Genomic DNA, 18,284 nt, shown 5'->3' on the forward strand with positions numbered 1-18,284 from the left:
GAAACTGAAATTCTGCATACAGACTCAGAATATCTTTGACATTTACAGTGTTGTTTCACACATTCAATGAAGGGGGTCATAAAACAAGGTCTCAAGCTACACATCCTTTGCCACCGGCATTGAAAAATAAGCTCCCTTTAAATTGCATGTGCTGCCTTTGCCTCGGGTGCTACAGCCAATAGCGAAAGCTGTCAGGCCTGTTTACAGAGCAAGATCAAAATCAATTCTACAGGGTGTGAGAATGCTGTGTGAGTACATCTCTACAACACTTGTGGAATCTAAGAAGAAAAACTCTTCTCAAGTCAAATCCCCCAAAAGTTTAAAAGGATCTGCAAAAGATACGCTGCATTTTATTTGAAAGTCTAAAAAATGCCCACTGGAATTGAACCAATGCCATGCAGTCTAAAAAGTTAGCTAATCTACTCCTCTCATTACTGAATCTATACAAGCTATATTTTAAGTTCTATTATAATTTTTGTGCTTCGATTACCGTTCAGACGTTTTTTATGTTATTTAAAGAAGTATCTTATGCTCACTAATACGGTAGAAAAACAGTAATATTGTGAAATATTATTACTATTTAAAATAACTGTTTTCCATTTTAATTTATTTTCAAATGTAATTTATTCTTGTGATGTCAAAGTTGAATTTTCAGCATCATTGCTCCAGTCTTCAGTGTCACATGATCCTTCAGAAATCATTCTAATATGCTGATTTGCTGCTCCAGAATTCTTTTTCTGATTATTATTCTAAACAGCCTAATATTTTTGTGAAAACTGCGATACATTTTATTTCAAGGTTCTTTGCTGAATAGAAAGTTCAAAAGAACAGCATTTATTTGAAATAGAAACCTTTTGTAACATTATAAATGTCTTTACTAAGTTAAAGTACCAATTTCTTTACAAAAAATATTACTGACCACAAACTTATGAACAATAGTTACTGTATGTATTGTATGATGCCTGGCAATTCTCCTTAACAATGCCTACTGGTAACATCAACTTAACTTTGTTAAGCTGAACAAGAAAGTTCTCAAACAGAACCCAGACAGTGTTTGAACACAGCATTTTGGTTTTGCTGGATGGGTCGTTGCCAATTCTGTGAAGCACGGCGGCTATCCATTTCAAGTGTTTTATTTTATCCTACACTTTCCTCAGAATCTCTCAACATGAAATTCACACTTCAGTTTAACTGTACTTCATGCCTGATTTCTAGGGCAATAAAGTTAAGAGCCAAATAAAACTCCTCAAAGCATTTTAGAGTCTCCTTAAGACAGGCCTGTCGAATCTAATAAAGTGCAACTAACTTCAAAAGTTACTCTACCACAACGTAAAAGCAGATTAATGGTTCAAATGCTGGAGGAGGTTCATTAGCTTATATGTTAATCTGATGTGCGCACTAAGAACAATCAGAACACAAAGCCAATGATCCAATTTTAAGATAACACTTGCCTTCTCTGCTCATTTTGTCTTTGAGGGAGGAAAGGGGTCAATATGCAGTTTTGGAATAACAAATGGATTTTGTACTAGTAGGGTCACTCCAAAGTTTCCAAGCTGTTATCTAGAGAGACAAAAGCTTTCTGCACAACAGCCGACTTGGTTCATGCTACTCCTGAGGACAAAAGGATATAGTGTTTAGACGGGGTGGCATTGCTTGTTCAATGCCCTGGAAAGTTTGCTGCACCAAGCAGCTTTGGGTTAAGCTAACACAGGCACTGAAAGTTATATTGTAAATATCAATGGGATTATTGAGCAAGATAATAAATCAAAAAGACATAATAAATAAACATGAGACGGTAGATTCAATAATGAGAAACCCAATGGCCCAGGTTATGGAATCATTTCCATCTCAAAGTAAATGCTACTTAATTTCTCGTAAATGCTATATATCTACCAATTTTAACTTAACATCGCACAAATTCTTAATTTAATTTTATCTCACAGTGTAATTTTATATATTTCAAAGTGACTGTTTCTCATAAATGTGAATGTGTTGAGTATCTTGCCATTTTACTTTTTTTATTATTATCTTGAATAGTGCCTTTGTAACTCACAGTATTACTTTTTTACTTTAAAGCGAAACATGCTTCATGTAGAGTCTGGGGCTGGAAAACCGTAGGCTGAGATGCCTCCTACCTGAGCTGTCATTGTCCTTAGTTTTTTCATAGCTCTTATATATCTTCTTCATTCCTTCACCAGCAGTCAAACCACAGATACCAGAGGGTATTATGCAATGCTTCTGACACCATTCCTCTAGAGAGTGAAGATTACAGCAACTAATTAGTCTAAGTTCCACAATCTGTGCAAAAAAAAATAGGAAAAGGAAAAAGCAAGTACAATGTGAGAGGAAAAGGTGCCATCGAAAGTTTCCTTCTATGAAAAAGCTAAATACTAAATGAGGGCATAAGAGAAGTTCAAGCAAGCCAACTCTGACAGCTGAGCAAGTGGGGTCAGAGCTTTGATGGGCAGTTACGACAGAAAAAAAAAAAAAAAAAATCAAGGCGAAAAGAACTATTTGCAGGCTGAGATTTACACCCGGTGGAATTTAAACCTGCAGGAGATGTTTTAAATCAGACTTCAGAGCACTTAAAAATCCACATCTCCATCTCAAAAACGCTTTTCTGAGAACTAGTGAGCCGTTGCAGCTCACATCACAGGCATATCTTTGTGAGCTTGAACTTGAAACTCGGATATGGGTTTGAAAAAAATGAGAAAAATCTTCACTGCTCAATGTATGGCTCCCTAACGGGGTTGTGCATCATGTAGAATTAAACTAATATTGAATTAAATTGAGGTATAGCAAACAGGATGCAAAATTGCAGTTTGAACGTGTATCATTTGTATTTGAAATGTAAAATGTACAACTGAAAATTAAAAAAATTAAAATAACTATTTGTTTTGAATGTTGGCTAGACAGACAGACGGAAAGATAGACAAAATATACAATGATAAAACAAAAGAATGAAAGAACAACAGACAGATAGACAAAGAGACAGACAGTAAGACAGATACAATGATAAAACAAAAGAACGACAGACTGAATGCCTGAATTATGCATAAACCCGTTTCCCTACCATAGGTTTTTGATTAGAAATAAATCAATCCCAAGAATCTTAGCCTGTCTGTGGGGATTCAACTTCATTCCTTTAACTTCCTGATAGGATGTTCTATATGTTCCATAGAGACTGGTAACTCCTGGATAAGACTAGCTTGATGGAGAAGATGTTATTTGAATTCTCCACTGACTACAAAACCATCCCGCCAATCTGTCTTTGAGAAGAAGCTCGAGGCAATGCATGTGGACACCAGCAAAGACGTCCACATTTTGGTTCTACCCCAACAAGTATGCCATAGCAGTTGGTTAACACTACAACACGAAGAAGGTGTTGAGTAGCCCACAGGTACCCAAGGGAACAGTTCGCAACACAGCCGTGCTGTGAAAGAAAGGCCAGAGCAGACTGAACTGTCTGACGTGGCTCAGATCTCTCAGTGCAGCAAGCTGTTAGCGATGTGCAAGTGTAATAGCTTCTTTTTCAATGCTGTCATCTGCTAAGGCAACAATAGCAGTTCAGATGATTCCAAAGGCCTGAACAAACCAATCAGGAAGGCCACCTTTGGTACCGCACCCACTTTGAACTCACCGGAGACAAAGCAGGGAACAGGACGCTGGCCAAATTGGAGTCCATAATGAACAGTGTGGCATCTTAGAGGACCTTTAGCCAGGGTTTATTCCAGCATGGTGCTCTAAGAAGCGCTACTGGGGATTCTTCTTGCCTGGTGCCAACAGGCTGTATACTGCCATCTGTCCACCTGCACGGTCCCACTGGCAATGAGGAGGAATGACATTGGACAAGGTTACTTACTTCAATTCACTGACCCAATAACGATTTCATACTTTTTGCTTGGCAATTATTGTATTACATTGGCTGACGGCACAGTATATAGTGAGAATTCAAGAACAAATATGTCTACCAATCTATCTACAGATAGGGCAGGGTAAAAATTAAGATTTTTCCAAATCTTTATTTGAATGATGTCGGTAACAATTCTTAAAGCCCCATGATCGATCTTGTACTCTATGCCAACGTTTCGTGCTGAATCAAATCATATTTTATGTGAACTTGCAGCAGCAATTGAATGTGATTAGATAAAAAGGATATGTACTGCAAAATTATTACTTAATAACTCTATTACGCTTTCCTTGTGGGAGGCAAGCAATGACATGAGTCATTTGTTCATGAACAGTAGTCAGGACTACATTGGCCATCAGTGGTCCGATTCATGAAGAAATTAAGCTTATGAACCAGATCTTTTTTTTAGTGAATCAATGCATAGTCTATAGCAAAAACAGTGTGGTCTGATTTATGCAAATTACTCTTATGAACCGGTTCCTTAAAAAAAAAAAAAAAAAAAAAAAACGATTTATTTTTATTTAATGGACAATCTACTTAAGTAGCTGACCAGGTTTGTATTTCACTGTAACTTTTATCCTGTATATAAAAGTGTGACAATTCAAATATTGTATTAATCTTTTGAGTGAATCAAAAAACATACTGTACAGTGCAACCAGTGTAGCCCAATTCACATACAAATTATTCTTTTGATTTGGTCCTTTCGATTAATCATTTAAAAAAGACTCGCAAACTCAAGAGTTTTCATTTGACTCATTCAGAGCATTTACTGAATCAATATCAATTTATCATCACTTCCAGTGATGGGATATTTTATTGGATGGATGAATTATAATAGAGAATTTCTTTTAAAATAGATACCCAAATGAATCAGAATCAATTCATTGGGAAATGTGAATTGAACCCCAGTCCTATCAGATTTACCAAAAACAATTTGGTTATTGATATCGGTCTTGTCACTGCAGGGATTCTTGCTCTTTTTGCTCTCAAGAGGAGAACAACTTTGTATCCAAAGATGTATGTGGCAACGACAGCCTGACAAACCAAGCACAAAATGATGACACATATTTGCTCTGGTGCCTCCCAAACCCCAGAACAATCTGAAATGCAGGAGGTATGAAGGCCACGTCCCAAAGTACAGCAACAGGTGCATCTCCAGGCCTGTCCATCTGTTTGCCAGCCATGTCTCTCTCTAAACCCCCAGGACTTGCAAATGACTGAATCTCATTACAAAACCCCGCAAACACGGTGAATGGAAGAGACACAGAATCATTTTAGCGATTAAACTGGACTATAAATTTCATGAACCAGTCACAAAGTTATACGGTTATTTCACAACATCTTTGGGCGTTTGATTGGAACATTGATGTTTTAAATAGATCCAGTCTTTCATGGTTTATGAGCTACATTAGAGGACACAGTCTCAGTGTTTCTGAAAAGAATCAAATGTGCTGCTGGGCATTCAAAGGATAAACCTTAGAGTTGCACATCATAAATGTTTCTGACTGGGTAGTTATTTTAACTCGGTTATAGGAACTAGCCACCAGGGTGATCCACTGAGAACTAAATGCTCCCCTATAGGGCAATTCCTGGTTGCATTCGCATATGACATGTGTTCAGCCATTCAACATACACTTATGTCATGGGTAGTTATGTCATATTGTGCTGGGTTACACACTACCCTGAAATTGGAGCTAATTTAGTCCCTCCCAAATGGTGTTCCTAGAGCTAAAAACGTTCCTGTGCTCCAAACATGCCAAAAAACGAGTACTTTGGGCAATAGTTATAGGAACTATGAAAATGTTTTTGGTGGTCTGGCCCTCCTAATAAAGGATTGCAAATGAATGTTAAAATAACAAACTAAACAGTTTTAATTTCACATATTGCATAACATGTCAAACAACTTTACAAAATTTAAAATACCTTTCAAACGACTGGGGTCGATAAGATTTTTTTGTTGCTGAAAGAAATCAATACTTTTATTCAGCAAGTGTGCACTATTTGATTAAGTGACAGTAAATGCATTTACAGTCTTACAAAATACTTTTATTTAAATAAATGCTGTTCTTTTGAACTTTCTATTCATCAAAGAATCCGGAATATATTTTTATCAGTTTTTAGACAAAAAAAAAAAAGTTACACTTTAGTTTAGGGTCCAATTCTCACTATTTCCCATCTCACTAGTTACTAGGATATTGGCTGTTTATTAGTACTTATAAAGCACATATTAATGCCTTATTATTTATGACCATTTTCTACATCCCTTAATCAGACCCAAAACTTACTAACTATTAATAAACAGTAATTAGGAATTTATTAAGGCAAAAGTCGTAGTTCATTGTTAGTTAATAGTGAGAATTGGACCCTAATCTAAAGTGTGACCTAAACTGTTTCCACCATTGATAATAATAAGAAATGTTTCTTGAGCACAAAATCAGCACATTAGAATGATTTATGAAGGACCAATAAGACTGAAGATTGGAGTAAAGTTGTTTTTCGCAGTAAAATTCTATGGAGGATAGTTTTAAATGCGACTTTATGAATGATCCAAAAATACTTTAAAGGAGTAGTTCACTTTAAAATGAAAATTAGCCCATGATTTACTCACCCTCAAGCCACCCTAGGTGTATATGACTTTCTTCAGACAAATATAATCAGAGTTATATTAATAAACACCCTGATGCTTCCGAGCATAATGGCAGTGGATTGCAACCATCAGATTGAAGCTCAAAAAAGTGAATCCATTCATCAAGACAAATCATTCATCACGCTTTTTTAACATGTTGCATCTGCTTAGGACAGTGTAAAATGTTGTTGCTGAGCCCACTGAAAGTCATTTTTATAACTCATACACTAAAACAACAGGAACAAATCAAGCTTATTTGAGTTTTTCAAAAATACGAATTAGATTTACATATTTTTTGCCTAGTAACAGCTGTTCATACTTTCATCTACAGTAGCAATGCACCACCCTGCAGTTAAATAAATCCTCTGAAAACTCATACATATCAACTGATCCGTTCCCTGACCAACAGTAATTATCTCTCAGTGCAGAACCAGCCCACTCAAAACTGAAACTTCTCCCCATACCCTAACCATGAGCAATGAATCTAGCAGAATCTATCCCTTCAGGAGTCACTGAACGGCATCACATGGAGAAGCACTGTGACCGTCCTTCATCGCCATGGCAACTACAGTACATGATCACAGTCTTTCAAAAGATTCACGATATAGTGGGCTGCAAGCAGGGCAGATTGGCTTTTCTTATAGAGGGAGCAATTGAGAAAATGGTTCTAAAGCAAACGTCGAGACTGTCTGGGTTGCTGCTGGGGATCTTTTGACTGGGCTGAGATCACAAGAGACATCGTCTCCTGGTGCTTAACTTAGGCCAGTTATTTATGAGCCCCAGAGCTAATGATCTAGCGTTTGTCTTTGAAGTGAACCTCTTTGTTCAGATCGGGGGTTAAAACGTCTGTGGGTCCTGCTTCCTTTGATGGACAAAAATGTAATAAATATCATATTTATTCAAATGTTTATCTTCATCTTTATCCAAAAATGTATCTATTTTCATCTATGTAATATAATGTGAAAATAACATTCAGCCTTAGAGAACTTAAAGGGATAGTTCACCTCAAAAATTTAAATTCTGTTTAAACTTACCCTCGTGTCGTTCTAAAACTTTATTTAGGGTTCGTACAGATACTGTGAAATGAAATTGGACTTCCAAGGACTTTAAGCACTACTTTTTTGTGACACTGAAGACTGGAGTAATGATGCTAAAAAATTCAGCTTTGCCATCACAGGAATAAATTATATTTGAAAATTACAGAACAGTTACTTTTAACTGTAATAACATTTCACAAAATCACAATATCACTGTTTTACTGTATTTGTTAATCAAACAAATCCAGCCTTCGTGAGAAACACTTCAAGACTTGATGTCTTTACTACTTTTCTGGGGCTTGAAAGTGGTATTTGCGTAGGCTGTCAATGGCGGGACATAAAACTCTCAAATTTCATTAAAAATATCTTCATTTATGTTTCCGAACGTGAAGATTAACAAATGTCTTATGGGTTTGGAATGGCATGAGGGTAAGTAATTAATGAATGAGTTTTATTTTTTTGGTTAACCAAGGCAATAATCAAACACTCTCACACAGTGAACATACATGTGTAGACCTGGGAATTCAGATTCATTTTAGTGAACAATTCATTAAAATGAACCACTGCACCTAATCAATAAAAATTATGTCTACTATAAAAAGTCAAGCACATTTACCGGCAATTACATTTTTAAGCTATAATGAAAAAATACCGTAAAATTGCTGGATACGTTCATGTCACATTCAGTATTTATGTTATATTTAGCCCGGCTAATTGCAAAAAACAGCATGTGAAATGAGGAGATTTGTGTAGGCCTACTTTGTTTCCTTTCTGATTGGCAGTGCTAACTTGAAAATAACAAGAGAGTTACCATGGCAACTAGACACATCTGCTCCTGCTATAGAAAATGTTGTGTACAAACAGAGCCACTAGTCTTGCTCCCCCACTGTAATTCACCTCACTTGCTTTTTTCCATATAGTGCTTTGATTACAGTAATATAATTTTGCAGCTGACAATTACACATTTGCTAAAAAAAAAATGCTGATTGGATACATATTAGCCATACTACGTCAGTTACTTAATGCAATGATTAAATGTATCCCAGAGAGCTTTACTGCATTACGCTGCAAAAACGTAAGGCATGGAAACTGTTATCATAGTTATAGCAATGATAACAAAATATAGAGAGACAAGGAATAGTTTTTATGTCTAAGGGCACAACTTACACACTACTAAATGTTTTTGCATTGCACAATTATATAGGTGAGATGTAAAACTGAATATTTACAGAATCCTCCAAGCAGGAGTAGCAGTTGGAAGATGAATTGAATCAATAAGCTCACTTTACCTGACAGACTTCAATCCTTTAGACATATCCTACTGTAAATTATAATGTTGACATGTATTGTTCACACTTTAAGTGAGAGAACAACTCAATCTAAACAGCGCGCCTCCGTGTTGTGCATGTCAAATAAAATCAATCAGAATAAATAAATGTAATTTCAATAAATAAGTATTTATTTACTAATCCATTAATTTCAAATACAGTTTCTGAATGTTATTTGCATATAAAAATACCTATTATGTAATTCCTGATTAGGAAGTGTTGTTTTTCAATGGGAACTGTCAAGTTGGTTTGGGTTTTGGTTCATTTATGTTTTCATGTCTTTTAATTTGTAATTTTGCCTTAAAGGTGCGTTCCATTCGACCGTAAGTGAACTGTGAAGTGGACTTCACAGGGTATTTCGCCATCTTAAGTGAGATTCCAATCCGAAGGGAGCGAACATGTTCAGTTCGGAGGGTACTGGAAACGGCATAGGGAATAAGGGAACATCGATACATCACTTCACAAGAAGTTGAGAGCGAAAATCACCCAACTGTCATTGTGCACCGCGTCACCAGTCTGAACTAACATAGAGCAGAGCCGTTGGAAGAGATTTTACATTTTAAATGAAAAATTCTAACGGCTCTGAGTTTACGCATTTGAGAATGCATAAATATTGTTGTGATAAATACATTTTAAATGTTAGGGTGATGAATGTTACATATCCATAGTGTATTGTATGAATATCTAAATAAAAAGTTGAGTATTTATTTTTTTTTTACTTTGTTTACCTCAGGAATGTTTGCTATGCAGCTGCGCATGGGAAAGAAAGCGCACGAGATGAGACCTCTACAATTACTAAGACCGTATTAAGAGCACATATAGATAACCAAATCAAAATGTATTTTCATATTCAATGACAGTTACAGTACAGCTTCAAATATGTTTATAGTCAATTAAAATAGTCTATGTAATAAACTAATACAATGTTTTGATTATTATTTATTAGATACATACGTTTTTGTATATATATATATATAGGGAACAGTAGGAGTAGGGAACAGTGAACACTGCGTAGGGACCCTGTCGAATGGAACGCACCTTTAGTCATGTTTCCTGCTTCCTGTTTGTCGTGATTCCCTGTTCCCTTCAAGTGATCCTGTCATGTGCTTCCCTTGTTCATGTGTTCTGATTGGTTCCCTAGTATATGTGTCACATTTTCATTGGTTCATTGTTGGTTATTTACAAGTGTGTCTTGTCAAGCCATTAGTCTTTGAGTGTATAGGCCTCATGCTACCATTGTAGTCAAGTCAAGTCTTTGTTTTGTATTTTTCTAACATTTGGGTATAAATAAACTGCACTTGGGTTCGTCTACACTAGCTTCCATTGGACTACTTTACAGGAACATATTTTTACAGTTGTATCGGCTGTTCTTTTGATTATTAAAATGTTCTTTGTACTAAGAAAAAGAGGATATTTTAAGAACTGTTCACTCAAAGGTTCTTTAGGAAACACGAAATGGTTCTTCTATGGCACTGCTGAGTGAAAACCCACTTTTTGAACCTTTTTGGAACTTGTAAAAACCAGAGAGGATTAAAAATTATTAGCAACCGTAATTATTACATACAGTACATCTCAACTGGTTTTGACCCCAGAAAATTCATTCAAAATTAATCAGAACACAGTTTTCTAATTACCTGGTACAATATGGCCACAATCTTTCCATCTGTTGTGCTATCCGAGGTGTAAACATCATTATCTGATGTGATATGGCACTTTCATTTCTGTCTGGCAGGTTTGTGATGTCACTCATTCATCACAAAGCAAGGCATAATACGACTGGCTGACGCTCAGGGGTTGCGTCTGCAACACAATCATACACGCAGTCGCAGTGAGAAGATGTGATGGATGGCCCCTTTCATCACTCGTCTCTGGCCGACAGCTTGTGAAATTGTGCGCAAGACAAGATCCTGCTCCAGGCACGAGGGGCAGCTGTTCGGATAGCATTAATCAGCACTATATAATCTAGTAATCTGAAGGATAGAGGCATGCTAGAGATGGTGGAGAGGATTTCGTCGCAACGAGGATTCACATAAATCCAACATTCATGTGGCAACAAAAAGACAAATCAAACAGAGTACAGGCAAACAAGTAATATACAGCCTTCAAAAAGACTGAACAGAGGGGAAGACGCTCGATCAAATCATCTCTTGAGATTTATGTAGGCCACAGCGGAGTGTTCTCAATATTTCTTCAACTCTACACCCTCTCACTTCGGGCTCCGTCAGACAAGCATATTATTCAGCATTATTCAGCATCTCAAAGTGAATCCTTCATCAAATCCAAAGACCTTTATTCAGTGAATCCTGTTTCTAACTTTAGTTCCTAATTCAGCACACAGCTAAAAGGATCCAGAACTAGAGAGAAGTGCCCAGACGTAGAGAAGTAGAGTAGTTTGGGCTGGTGACTGAGAGGCTGTAGAATTTTACAAGCTATCATACAAGCATGATATACATTTATCCATGTAGGAAATGTTCCTGGATCAATATACTTGTTGGTCTGGGTTTAATGCAATGATACGATGTCCTGCCTGTCAACAGATGTATTTCCATACTTCCGCGCACCCTGCTCACGCACACGGCATCAACGCGTTCTGTAAGGCTGCAGAGTTGTAGACAGACTGTCATTGAGTGCCATAAACAAACAGCAGCCGCCTTTTACAGTTCCTCCTTAACCAAAACAACGAGCTTACGCTGCGTTTACGCCATGTCATAACCGTAATTACAAGATGGCAACCCGTGACGTTCTACCCGGAGCTGTTCATGTCCTCAAACTCAGATTTATGCATTTCTATGTCAACACTATCAACGGTGAAATTAATCTGCAGCAGTCAGGTGGTATAAGTAAGAGCTCTGTAAGTTGTTTACGTTCATTATTATTGTACTGTTTTGTGCTTTGAGACATCAGGTAATTTAACGCAGTCTCTCGTGAAGGGAGGATGGGATCTCATGCTTTCAAAGCTAACTTGCTATTGCTAGCCTCTCCGAAATTGCCTACCTCACATTTAAAAGGCAATCTCAATTCAAATCTGAATGCCGCACAAACCTGCTCTGCAAAATCACTATGACCAAGCAAAACTGTCCAACCGTTTAACATGATTTAGCTAAGTAGGACACTTTCCTGGATCAGCATCATTGTTCATCCCGGCACAGCAATCTAACTTGGCTAAATTACAAGAAATGTATATTATGTGAAGCTTAATCCAACATTGCTACACTGTCTCTGTAATAATACTGTATTTTATTTTACATAAAACCATCTGCTAAATGACTGGATTTTTTATTGGGAATGCATTTTCATGAGTGCAGACTGCTCTTCTCTGACTAGCTCAGGCACTTGACTATTTGAATGGGTCAAAATGAGATAGATGGCCAGGGGCACGGTCACACCACGGGACACCAGACAGTGGAAAGCGGCGAGGCTGACTGCAGGTCTTTTATAAACCATGTTCTGTCTTGGAACATTAGATGGCAAAGACAGCAGCACCCCCACTTTCTCACAAAGCACACATACGTTTCACTATACACTCTTCCAGCAACATGACACTGAGAAGTTGTGTCTAAGAATGTACCAAATCTTCTTTAATTGTTATCTTTTAAAAAAAAAAGAAAGTAAAACTTAAATTTACTTAAGAAGCAACACTGAATGAGATATTCAGAATGATTTTAATAGATTGTATCTTAAATACAAGTGAATTTTCTTGTTTTTAATTTGTTTATATTTAAAATAAGTCCAATAAGACACCTGTATTAAAGTTTTTTATATCTATTTTAAATGAAAATAAATGTATCTTGTTTCAGGATTTTTTTGTGTGTGAAATTCTAACTGTAAAATAAGACAATATGCTTGTTGCATAGAAAGAGGAGAAAAACAAAAATACACCAAACGTCTCCCCACAAACATTGTCTGATCCATATGTCTCTATTTATTTTTCCTGTTTTGCTCAAATCATTGTAAAAACAGCCACAGGCCATTCCTCCATGATATGTGTTGACATGTTGTCAAGATTAAACCATCCCGTTGATATGCGCGGAACTACAGTCGGGGAGGAAAAGGATATTGTAAGTGATGCAAATATAGCCTGTGAGATCACTTCAGCATACCAACACAACAAAAAACAGCAAAAGTGTGCAAAGGACGACAGGCTTCTGTCTTTTTAGTGTGCGCTTAGTTTAAAGGGCACAATGGGATCACAGCCAACTTTAATTAGCACGGTTAACTCATATATTTTTTATATTATAATTTAAATAGTGTGCTAATATCTATTTAACAAATTCAGATAGAGGTAATTGGCAACTGAATCATGTCCTGTTGTTTCTTGAGCATCCCTCCACAAGTATTGTCTTTTTAAGACAAAAATCCATAACTTAAATCCAAAAATGTTTCTTAAAATCCCAGAATTTTGTTCCTTTGCACTCCATCCAGCTGTTGAAACACAAGAACGCTTTTAAATAAAGGAATTCTTAAATTGTTCAATATTAATTAGGACTGATCAAAAGTAATAAATAACAGAATACAAATTGAAGTCATATATAAAGAATCAGTAGTAATTTTTCACATATACGGTTCAAAAGTTTGGGTCAGGAAGTTTCTTATGGTCACTAAGGTCACATTTATTGGATAAAAAATACAGTAAAAACTGTAATATTATGAAATAGGCTATTATTACAATTTAAAATAGCTATTTTCTATTTGAATATATTTAACATTTTAAAATGTAATTTATTCCTGTGATGACAAAGCTGAATTTTCAGTGTCACATAATTCTGAAATCATTCTAATATGCTGATTTGCCGCTCAAGAAACATTTATTATTATTATCAATGTTGCAAACAGTTGTACTGCGTGATATTTTTGTGGAAACTGGGATAGTTTTATTATTCAAGATTATTTGATAAACAAAGAATTTACAGTAGTTGCACGCATTACATCTCTTCTAAAATGATAAATGTATTTACTGTTACTTTTGATCAATTTAAAGAGTCTTTACTGTCACTTTTGATCAATTTAAATAATCTTTGCTGAGTAAAATAATACATTTCTTTATTTTAAAAATTAAATAACAATCAAACTGACCCCAAACTTTTGAATGGTATAGTGTAGCCTACCTAGTTTGAACCATCAACCTTTTGATTACCAGCCCTGATAACTGTGCAACCCTTTCCAGAATCTCTTCTCAAATAGAGAATCACCTCCACACAGGTGATACAAAAACAAATTACCTTGCTTTCCACTGCAATGTCAGTGGATACAGAATCTTGTGCAGACCTTTCCCAGAAAAAAACACCTATATGCCAACAGCTGAATTGGGTGTCACCTGCAAATGGAATCCGGGGCACCTCAGAAACGGGGTGATGCTCCTCTATTGTGGCTAGCTGGATGCTGAGAAGAGAGGTGAAAATTCATTAAAGAAATAAAGAGTTGATAATAGCATGACTCGACACCCCGAGGGACGCTCACAGACACACCCGTACGAGAGTGGAGACGGATCACGGCGGCATTGAGAATTGCCCACAGTGGCACATTTCTTTAACCTCATATTCACTTATAGATCTTCATTTAAGCAGAGCCTACACAGCACTGAAACTTTCACCTGCTGCTCCTCTCTGGTCAGCCTCATTACGCTCTGCCTGAGGAAAGCAAAAATAATCTTTAACGCTCCACTGATAAGATGCAATTTATATAAAAAAGGTCCTTAGTCCTGCAGGATAACAATATCTCCGGCATGCCATGGACTTATAAAATGACATCAGCTGAATGGTCATAAGCAATAGATGTAATTTATAGAAGTTCCAAAGCATGGTAATTATTATGTCAATGCCCTTGTTCATTATTTTTCAAAATTTCCCTAGCATACAACTATTTTATGATTAGACTGAAGCGATTAGCTTGGGATTAAATCAACAAAGGCGTTTTTTTAATATAAAAAATATAAAATATGCAGACTAATCAAATGTCTCCTCAAATTAATGTGGTCTCCTATAGAGAGGAACTGCTGGACGCCTCTTCCAATCACATATTCAGGGCTAATCACCTCATTAGCATTCCTAACCGTGTCTCATGTAGCTCCAGTAGGCTACTTAAAGAGTTTTTCACCATTTTTCAGCTCGGACCATTAGCAAACAAAATGAGTTCAAGCTGAAGGGTCAGTCAGACAAGGTAAGGTCTTTGAGAACTCCAAGGCACTGGAGGTGTGCATACAAATGGCAAGTGCACTCATTAGATGTATGAGTAAGGTTTACATCAGTAACATCTATGGCTGAGAATGAAGAACTTCACACTCAGAACCAGTTCCATTTTTTTTTTTTGAAACACCCGAACCCATTTACCATTAGTTAATGGTTCTGGCACGTTCTTTTTCTCTATGGAACGCTACATAAACATAGACTGCGTCCAAAAGCTTAGACAGCCGACTTGTTGACTTGTTGCCTATCAGGCAATGACTTTGAAGGCAGCGTTTCGTGACTCACAAAACTGATTTCGGACAGACTTCTGAGACAGCATAACAGTTTAATGATCTACAACAAAATAACTCGAGCTTTAAGTAAATATTTAATAACTACAATAGTAATTTCTTGCTAAAAATGACATCAAAAGTGGAAAATGTTGGTGAAAAACATACATTTACACACAATCTGACCACCAACCACAACTTTCAGACACCATCTTTATTTTTTTTAGCTTAAAGTCCCCATGAAATAAAAATTGAAAGTTTTTTGGCTTTTAGTATGAATATGTTATTGTTAGCCTTACTGTTATTTATAAGCTACTGTATAGTGTGCTAAAGTTAACTTACAAAACTTACATCCGCCAATATGGATACATTATTTTAATGTAATGTTATGTTCTTTATGCTATTGTGTAGCTGAATAACTGTTAATGTGTTACATTAACGTACCAGACACCTATTCAGCCTGTTGTTCTGTGTGCTATTGTGTAGCTGAATAACTTGCCTTTCCAGATTAAATGTCTGTTCTTGGTCTTGGATTTTGTGAAATAAATTTCTAAATAAATGCGACTTATATATGTTTTTTTCCTCTTCATGACGCATTTTTTGACTGATGCGACTTATACTCCAGACTGATACTCCGGAGCGACTTATAGTCCGGAAAATACGGTAAATGCTGTGCATTTCAAGGCAATTTGGTGGGCCTTTAACTATCACAGAATGGAACGCACAGGATTGTGGGATATCAAAGACAACGAAGGATACATCTATGAAGGTATCTCAGGAGTAGGGCTGCACGATTAAAGGTTGGGTAGGTAAGAATTGTCTAAAGAACTTTTTTTCAAATTTGCTTAAACTGTCTTTATATACCAATACATAATTAAAATGTAAGTACTTTGAAAAGAGAGTAAAAAAATTGAGTGACTATAGTGTATTTAATCTTCAAAAAACACAGCTCATTAATTCCTACCGGGACGAAACAAGTGATCGGCTTGCGCGACTGTCACTCTCCGTCGCCATGACTACCGCCGCTATTACTGGCTCTGCCCACGTGCGCGCAGTTGCGCACCCGTTTTTAGGTGGGAGTGAATGGAATTAATGAGCTGTGTTTATTGAAGATTAAATACACTAGAGTCACTCAGTTTTTTATACTCTCTATTTCAGAGTACTTGCATTTTAATTATGTATTGGTATATAAAGACAGTTTAAACTAATTTGAATAAAAGTTTTTTTTAGACAATTCTGACCTACCCTACCTTTAATCACAATTAACATGAAATCTCACTTAAACTATTTGGCTTATTGCGATTATGAAATCGCAAAGGCTACGATCATTTTTTATGCACATTTTTGTTTTATTAATCAGTAAGGGAACCATTAGGAAATCGTTCACAGGTAGCAGATCTGGAATAGTTTGATTCTTTGCAATTCCCTAAATGACAACACAATGCCATTTACCAAACTTCAACTAGACAGCTGGCTAAAAATAGCTCTGATTCTAGCCTCAATTCATCAGAGCTTATCAGATAAAAATGTGTGAGGGGGCTTCACTGGAGAAAGCTGAATGAGCTTCTTATCACTGATTGCGCGTTTACCTTGAAGGCTTAGCCGATTCAGAAACACGATAGCACTGGAACGTTGATTGCCTGCTAGAAGCTGATTCGAGAGAATGGGGAGAAGTCATATCAGAGGCCAAATGAAATAATAGCGAGTGGGAGAGCTTTACCTACATAGACCAGAGCCAGAGTTTGCTAATATTCTTTGCTTCAGTTCACACGGGTATGAACTTTGCTCAGCTGGCCACGGGAGAAAGTGACGGGAGATGAGGTCTAGGTCAAACCTGCACTCGGCTGACCCACGGTATGCATGAACGGGTGCAACTGTGTCTTCTACAGTAGCAGTGCGGAGGTAGACTTAAAAACTTGCCCCAGGTCAAAACGGCTGAAACTCACATTCAATAATGAGCTCAGGATATGAACTCTGCAGGAAACCGTGGGCTGCATCTCAATTTGCAACTTTCTACTATGCACTAAATCATTGTACTGCGGATTTGGGACACAGTAATCGTACTCTTGCATACTACAGTACATAGCCGTCACTAGATGGTAGAAAGGTGGTGATTCTCGGGGCTGTTGGCTGTTGGGTGGGGGAGGGTGTTTGGGTTTTTGGGGGCGGGGGGGATGGGGATGGGCAATTTCAACCGAGGGAGATACAAATTTCACCAAACCTAAACTGGGGAGTGTTTCCCAAAAGCATTGTTACTGTGCGTTCACACCGCCAGCGGCGAGAGCGTCAAATTGGCCGGAAGCCATTCATTTTCAATGAAAGCCGGCGGCGAACTTTATGGTAATAAGCAATGACGTGGTTCCTCTCAGGCGGAGGACTTCTACATTCCGATTGGTTGCCACCGAACCGCGTCATAGCTTATTACCATAAAGTTGACAAATTTCAACTCTTCTCGCCGCTCTCGCTGTCCAAGACGCGCCACCGGCTCTCATTGAAAATGAATGGCTTCCGGCCAATTTGACGCTCTCGCCGCCGGCGGTGTGAACGCACAGTTAGACAACTATGGTTGCAAGTTTCGTCGTTATCAGCATAGTTCATCGAGTCGGTGTTTCTCAAAACCATCATTCCAAACAGCATCGCAAAGTTGTGTGGTTGGAACGACAGCTCTCGACCTGTGGTTAGAAACATAGTTTCTTGTTTGCATGACATGTGAACTTAATAAATCCTTATCTTGAGCAGAATAAACAAGCTGACATTCAGTACAATCTATCTTTTATTTAGAATACATGCAAATGTCATTTTTACGTCTTTTAGTTTGTCAAGAGATTTAAAGCACCTTTTTTTGAAGAGTGCGCTTGTGCGTTCGCGCTCTAGAGCATAAGAATGAGCCTAGGATTGATTCTTGGAAAGAAAGAAAAATAACTGAGAAAAA

The 18,284-nt window shown here is 37.1% G+C and overlaps 1 protein-coding gene across 5 annotated transcripts in view; it reads right to left on the bottom strand.

Annotated features, from left to right (window-relative positions):
* Positions 1–18,284, bottom strand: part of fam184ab (family with sequence similarity 184 member Ab) — a 110,689-nt gene that overhangs the window by 88,849 nt on the left and 3,556 nt on the right. For 2 of the 5 annotated variants that reach the window (XM_079584651.1, XM_079584648.1), the window contains exon 1: positions 3,641–3,661. The exons of 1 other annotated variant lie outside the window; for it this stretch is intronic. The gene's annotated coding sequence lies outside the window, so the exon portion shown is untranslated. Of the gene's footprint in view, positions 1–3,640; positions 3,662–18,284 lie in introns of those variants that run through there. 2 more of the 5 variants (XM_079584652.1, XM_079584650.1) reach the window with 1 other exon arrangement.

This window comes from Phoxinus phoxinus (assembly GCF_949152265.1).
Source record: "Phoxinus phoxinus genome assembly, chromosome: 16".
NCBI classification, from domain to species: Eukaryota; Metazoa; Chordata; class Actinopteri; order Cypriniformes; family Leuciscidae; genus Phoxinus; species Phoxinus phoxinus.